This window comes from Pseudopodoces humilis, chromosome 1, assembly GCF_049639895.1.
Source record: "Pseudopodoces humilis isolate 2021_Gansu_Grassland_sample_001 chromosome 1, ASM4963989v1, whole genome shotgun sequence".
Lineage (NCBI taxonomy): Eukaryota > Metazoa > Chordata > Aves > Passeriformes > Paridae > Pseudopodoces > Pseudopodoces humilis.
In genome coordinates, this window is record NC_142200.1 from 58,215,790 (window position 1) to 58,223,185 (window position 7,396).

The 7,396-nt window shown below is 39.6% G+C and overlaps 1 long non-coding RNA gene across 1 annotated transcript; it reads left to right on the forward strand.

Moving 5' to 3' along the window:
* Nucleotides 1-223: 223 nt before the first annotated feature.
* On the forward strand, nt 224-6,377 carry LOC148185102 (uncharacterized). The gene is made up of 3 exons (XR_015773981.1): nt 224-354; nt 3,976-4,079; nt 5,106-6,377. It is a non-coding gene; the product is annotated as an uncharacterized LOC148185102 (long non-coding RNA).
* The last annotated feature ends 1,019 nt before the right edge of the window (nt 6,378-7,396 follow it).

Sequence of the window (7,396 nt, forward strand, 5' to 3'; positions counted from 1 at the left end):
TTAAAATAAGGATGACACCACATCTCATCATATGCACAGAGGTCCCCCATGATGACAATTAGCACGTCATCCACCTAAGGGGCACTTCCATATCGCTACTATCAGAGTTTAATACTAAGCCATGGACATCACTGCCTACAGGAGAGCAGCCTCAGGTGCAAATCCTTCAGCAGTGAGGACATGATTTCTCTGCACACAGGTGCAGAACAGAGCACAGAAGGAGGCTGATTTTGCCTGATATTTTTAGGTGCTGCTGCAATCCAGCCAACAAAGAGCATGAGCACACACAGAGAACTCTCCAGGCACAATGGAGGCACACAAATGGAGAAGACTTTATACACCACCTGCAGATTTGTAAGGACAAATAAGAGATTCTCCTACAGCTAACTCCTTTTTCTTATTTTCATTTTTTCAATTTCCGGAGCTTTCTGGAATGCTTTATGTCTTGCTCCCTTTATTAACTTGTTTAAAGGCACAAAGGAAGAAATTATGTGGAGGAAAGAACAGAAGATTAACATATTTCCAAACATGCTATAAAAAAAAAAATTAAATCACCTGATCCCTACCAGAACTTCACTGACTAAATTGTTAAAAGCAGGGGGGAGGAGGGGTGGGGTGGTGTACAACATCCCATCCAGATGGTAGTTCCAGTGCTCCGTGGTCAGCCTGTTTATTAATGAACATCTGTTTTCCTTACAAAACAGGATGGACTTTCTACTATAAATTCTCCTTTCATATATTTCTTGGAAAATGACATCAGGAGTTATTTGCTGTCACAGAGATAAGCCAAATTTATTTTTAATTTTGGAAACTGCATATTAATTGTAATATTTCTATCATGCACTAGATTATTGATGAATGTATCACTAAAACATACAGCTAGTTGAATACTGAAAAAACAAAATATGACTTTCTCTTTGAAGATATTTGGCTCCAGTCCCTTCAGTCGTCCTTTCCTTTTAGCTTTCTGCATAACTGGATGAATGGTGCTGGTAAAGATGGTAATGGACATCAGGCTTCAAAGTACTATACACACAGTGTTAGAGGTCCCTAAAATAATCACTATATTTCAGCTCATCACTGTTTGGTCATAGATAGTTTTTGAATAGAAAAATGGCTTTATCATAATTCAAGGTAAGTTTCTCCTTAGTTGTAACCACATCTTATAATTTACTGAATGTTACATTGAATTACATAAACTATTGAGATTTGGTAACCTAAAAGACAATTAAAATTTGAAGACAGACTAGAATTATAACTACAGAACCATATGTGGGGCAATATTTTTATTACAAATGAGAATGTGATGGAACATTTCAGTCCTGTCTCACAATTTTGAAACTCCACATCAAAAGAAGCTGAAAGGGAATGTTTAGATGCAACCACTTGAAAAATAAGGTTTAGAGTTAAATCCCAAAATATTTCATTGTCTATTAATGATATTCACCTTCCAAAGATCTTGAAACTCATCTAGAACCTTTTCTTTTTTTTTTCGTCTCAAGATGATGTCCCTTTTAAAACAGTGGTGATGAACAATAGTAATCTTACCATATCTTTATTTTTGTGATCTGACATTACCTCAGGAAAGAAGCAAGCTGGGAGCTGGTATATCTGCTTATGAAAAAAGTCTCAAAGACAATGACAAATTATTTTTGTTTTTTGTTTGATTGTTTTTTCTTGTTTTTTTTTAAACAGGAAAATTTCATGCCTTTCATGTCATGGAAGTTATAAGGAATACATGTGCATGCACAGGGGCATGTGTGTGTACAAACATGTCTTGGTTTCTATGTTCAGCCTGGTATTCAAAGCAGATCACTTATCTGCAGTTAAATGGCTATTACTATGATACATAACAGATCAAAATACTGTGAAGAAATGGCATGTTACTTTTCTCCTGATAGCCACAATACTGAGGGCACTGGAACTGTGCTGCTTAGAAACCATGGCTCCTTGCAAGTTTCAAATTATGTAGCACAGCTACCATCAAGGTTAGCTTTTTAACTCCACCAGTGGTAAGCATTTCAGATAGAAAATATGAAAAAATGGGCCAAAATACTCCAAGAAATCAAATGCATCAGACAAAACCCAGAAAAAAAATTAAGTGATTAAGTGGTTACATTGTCTGTGTTGTCCATCCTGCAATTTGCTTTTTCAAAAAAGTGTGGACATTACCACAGGGCACATGGCAAAGGAGGATGGTACTGACCTCCAGAGAGAAACTCTTGGGAAGGTGTTTGGCTTTTATGAATTGAGGAGCTCCCTTTTTTCTGACTGCTTTCTGTCCCAGGTAATCAGGATTGCCACACCAGGACCTAACTAACCTCATGCAGGCAGAGAGGCACTGGCTCAGGTGTGGCTGTAGCTGGAGGGCCCAGCCAGCTCAGATGCTGAGCAAGCCCCAGACATCCTACAGCAGCAACCAGGCAGCTTTCAGCTTCTCCCCCGCGTTTGCCATCCCCTCCTGCCCACTTCTCTCACTTGGGAGGATTGCAGCATCCAACAGCAAGATGCTCAGCCATGGACAAGAGCTCTGCCTCTGGTGCGAAGTTCTTGCTAGAACAGTTTTGGCATTAAACCTGAAGCTTTAAATAAGCATCTAGATATCTAAATGCCCCAATCCAAACCCACATGGACTTCGAGGAGCAAAGTGAAGCCTGGGATTGTTTTTTGTCTACAGGTGATGAGAGGAAAAGAAGTTTTAAGTATCCGGCCCTACATGCCACTAAAACTGCAAGTGTAAAACCACACAGAAAGATCCTCCTTGAGGAAGGCTTCTAGCTGTATCATGAAGCAGAAACTGCTCTCGGGTCTGTTCCAAATCCGTTACAGATGACACAAGTCATATCATTTTTCTGTGCCTCACTGCCACCTTTGGACTACTCTGTTCAGGCAGTAAACAGTTTCCAGAAGGAATCATCTCTGGATGTGTCTGTGTTGCTCTGAGTTCAGTGGAGCTCAGCTGAAGCAGTATTGTAACTATCTGTTTCTCTGCTGCAGCAGCAAATCTCTAATTATAAGCTTAATTGAATGGCCTCAAAAACAGGGCAGAGCATCATCTCCTAAGAATATACATTTAATAAAAATTGGGACTGTGAGACAGAGCTGTTATGGCTTGCATCTTCCAGAGAAAAATTAAACACAATGGGATATTTCAGGGTTTTCAGGGTCAACTCATGACACCCGTGCACTGCTGTGTGTGGGAGACATGCATTTTAAGCCCCAAGGTTCTTTCAGAAATCCTGGCCTCAGTAGTTAACACTGTTTTATCACCAATCAAGTGATCCTTTCTAACCCTAGGGGAAGTCAGTGTGATCTGCTGGATAACAGAGTGGCCTGGAACTGTACGGATTTGCTTTCTAATGCCAGCTATGCTATTAGTTAACTGAGATGACCTTGAGCACATCATCTCACTCTGCAAAGCTTTAATTCCCCATATGAAAATGGAGACCCTGACAGTTGCTTCATTTTTAAAGAACTTGAAGATCTACTAGTAAAGATGTCTTAGGTAACAGGGTAATATTATCATTAATAACTCACAGTCCTTATGCAATATTCTCTGTGCCAAAGATTGAAGTCATTCAATTTGCAGAACTGCCATTAATTGCTCTCTTGCTTTAAAATAAAAAGGAGAATAAGGCTTTAAAAACTCTTCCAATAGAAGTAGTGGGGACAAAATCAAGATCAGCTTTCATGTGAGACTGGTGGACTTTTTTTTTGGTGCAATTGCTTACAACAGAAAGAAGATTGGTCCACTGATCTGAGGAACTTCCTCCCCATACTCTTTCAGAAGTGTTCTGAATGATCTTAAAAAATGCTCTTTTCAGGTCCTCAATCACCAAGTCTCTAATTAAGCTGAAAAATATTTTGACCCTTTGTTCAATTTCAGTATTTTACTCAAAATAGTGTAAAGCATTTAAATTAAATGTAGACTTTAAGGTTTTAATGTTTTTTTCTTTCTTCACTGGCACCTTCAAGGTACAAGGGAGCTGCAAAAGAAAGTAGCCTGTTTGCAGGGCTTTGTAAATGAAAAAGATTTTAAAAATGGAAACTCTTATGTGTGCAAAGCAAATGTTTGGTAGGTAAGTTGCAAGCTCTTCTCCTTATTCCATAATTAGAAATGAAATGTTCTATAATGTTCAGTAATAACATTCAAGCTATGCTATTTTGCAACTAATAATCATATACAACAGCATGGAGCATGATAGCTAGCAAAATTTTTCTAGCTAAATGTATTTGCCACATGTATCTGCCTTATTTTCCAGTGCCTTGGCTTTTCAATCCAGCTTTTATGCTAGAAATTTGAGACAGAGTGGAGAAGGAGCTACTTACCTCTTTAAGGAAAGAGTTTTAAAGAAAGACTGCTGAGTAGCTCAAATCATTCCCATACAGAGCAGTGTATAATAGATTTCTCTTTCTTGTTTGTTTGTGTCAAATAGAAAGCCTGGAGATGTGACTGCACGCTTCCTTTAGTCCTGAAAAGCCCTAAGTTCTTTCCAAACTCACACAGTGTTAGGCAAACAGGGGAAACTGACAGAAAAAGAAAAAAACAAAATAAAGCAAAACAAAAAAAACAGAGGTCATCAAGACCTAGCAATGTGCATCAATTTTGCTTGCAAATGAAGGAATAAATTTGTCATTGCAAAGGCTGCATTAGTTACCATAGGCTTGCACCATTTCCAAGATTTCTCCGGGGGTGAGAATACAGTTTTCCAGAGCCAGCTTCTCCATTAGGCTTTTAACGGCAATGCTCCCTTGTTTTCCCAATGAGGAGTTAGATTTAGAAGCACAGGGAGGAGAAGCAAACACACAGAAAAAACACCAACCCTCTAGTTAAATTAAACTAAAACCTAGGTGAAGCCTCAGTGGGAAGCCTGCTGCACAAATTGGATCTCCAAATGCAGAAAAAATTAATTATGTGATGCACAGCAATGAAGTAAGCAACACCTTGAAGTTAACCTGGACAGAGTTATTGATTCAGCAAAAAAATAAGCACTTTGTTTCACCCTCTCTGTTGTTCTAATGTTAGCTTGGACTGTTGCCTGACCATTTCCAGCTACCATTTAGTTCATTTGCAGCTGTTCTAAATGTGCACTCTTCCCCAACAGGTCTTACAGAAAAACTGATCCCATCTGAGTTGACGTGTTGGTTTGGGAGAAAACACTACATGTGCAGAAAAGAGTTTGTTGTAATCACAGCAGAACAGACCTTGCCACCAGCCTGGAGCTCAGAAGTGGACAGATCTTACACTTCTAGGAAAGCAGATAGAACTGCTCAAGCTGTTTTGCCTACCACTGCTCCAACAGCACCAGTAAATCACTAGAAAATGATGAGCTTCCTCCTACCCCAAGAAGTCACATTTTGCCCTGTTCTGCACAGATTTCTGCCATCTCCACTTTTACGTGCTGTGTAAATGGGAATCCTGTCTAAGAGAGATGATTTGGGCTGTGTGTGTGAGTGATGCAGGGAGCACACACCTGACCCAATACACTTTATACAGCTTTTGTTAGTCTGTTGTTGACCAGCAGTGCCTGTCTCACTGCTCAGAAATGCTTGGGGAGCCACATCTTTGCTGACCAAAAGGACTGTGCTCCCAATCCGCTGTGTTGATCACAGCCAGCATTAACTCCTGGGGCAGCTCTGCGCTGAGGGGCTGCCACGGCTCGCTATGATATCGTGCCTGTGGTCATTCTGCCTCTCTGCTCAACCACACACATGCCTCCTCCCTGCCTTTCAGTGCCACCTTCCACAGCCCTGGTCTAAATACTGACTTTGAGCTTTGAATCCCTACATGATTTGGATTCACCTCTTCCTAGAGATCCATCCAGAGGTGTTGTCTTGACTGACAGAGCCCCAAATTACCCGGGAGTAATCTCGGCTACAAGATAGCTCATGTGAGGGGTTCTTGGTTCCAGACTTTTTATTTCCCTTCTTGGTTTAGCAGAGCCAAGATATATTGACCTCCAAGCCATGTCACAAAACATTGCTGTTTTTCTTGGCTTTTCTCAAGGAGGCTATGGAGGCAGACCAAGGCACTATGGAACTTTGTTTTGGAGTACTTTTTCAGACACTGAAAAAGTCTCTGTACTTTATAATGATGTGGTGTTGTGTCTGAAGTTTCAGTCAAGTGACTTTATACAAACCAAAAATAATCAATCAATGTATTTTTCCTTATAGACAATGGCAAAATTTTATTATTTGTTGGTGGCTCATCTTTTTTTCCTTCAGCTTGCACTGTTTTACAGGAACTTGAAAGAAATTAAGACACATTTAAGAGAAAACATTTACCATTTGCTTCTTACTTGGCAGACCAGTCAGGGCCAAAACATTACACATAGGATGTTCTAATCAAGTTCCTCTTCTCCTGTCCTCTATTTTGCAGCAATGAAGACAAAGTAAAATTTTCCACTGTCTTAATTAGGAAGAAAACAACTTTGTCTCAGAATGAAAATAAGGCCCTCCTCACTAGCACTGCAGAGTTCTTTCAGCTGACTCACAAAAAGGCCTGAAAGAGCATGATCTCACTTTGTAGAAAATCCTAACAGCTGACATCTTGTGGATTGAAGTGTGTCAACACTAAAGCATTATTCTTTATGGTAGGAAAAACATTACAGTCATGAGGCTGGAATGAGGATACAGAACTCTAAGTATGGTGATGCATTATTTCACTTTAAGAAGTGAAAATGTAGATTGATTCCCTGAAAACCTTTCCTGGGAGTAAAGTCTGTTAGATTGTGAAATTTTTTAGAACAGAGTCATTGTAGAAGGGGGGAAAAGTAGTCAAAAAAAATCTATGAATTTGAAGTCACTGAAGACTTCTGTTGTGTTTATTAATTCTAGGCAAAACCCCAAATGAGCTAGATTCACAAAAGGAGTTAGACTTGGCACTGTAAACTTTGTCTTTGCTATTTTTGCCAGTGACCTTGGCTCCTAATGGAAATGCCAGAAAGTGGTCAGGTGCCAGAAGTCAGCTACAGGTGGAATTCAAGGAAAATGGCATGGCCCCCAAAAAAAAGTCTAAGACAGCTCAGGTGAATTGTGCTCACAAGCAAAAGAGCTGGCATAAGATCTGCTCCTCAGACAAATTTAGGGGCTTGGCTCTATAACTGAAGCTTAACATTTCTCTCCCCTGGAATTTTGGAGCCATGTAGCTTTCCCTGGATTTTGAAGAAGCAAGAAATCAAGCCTCAAGTACTTTCTTCAGAGTTTGATTCTTCCATATCCTAGTTTGCCACTCTAAATAGCTTATATTAATTAAGCTAAGAGACTAATTACCTCCATATTATAATTTCTGAGCCCTATAATCTACTAAAAGAATCCCTAACATATTAAATCCTAGTTGAGGAATATAGCACGTGAGTCCCACTAGGTCTTAAGCACAGGCTAATCTCAAAGTGCT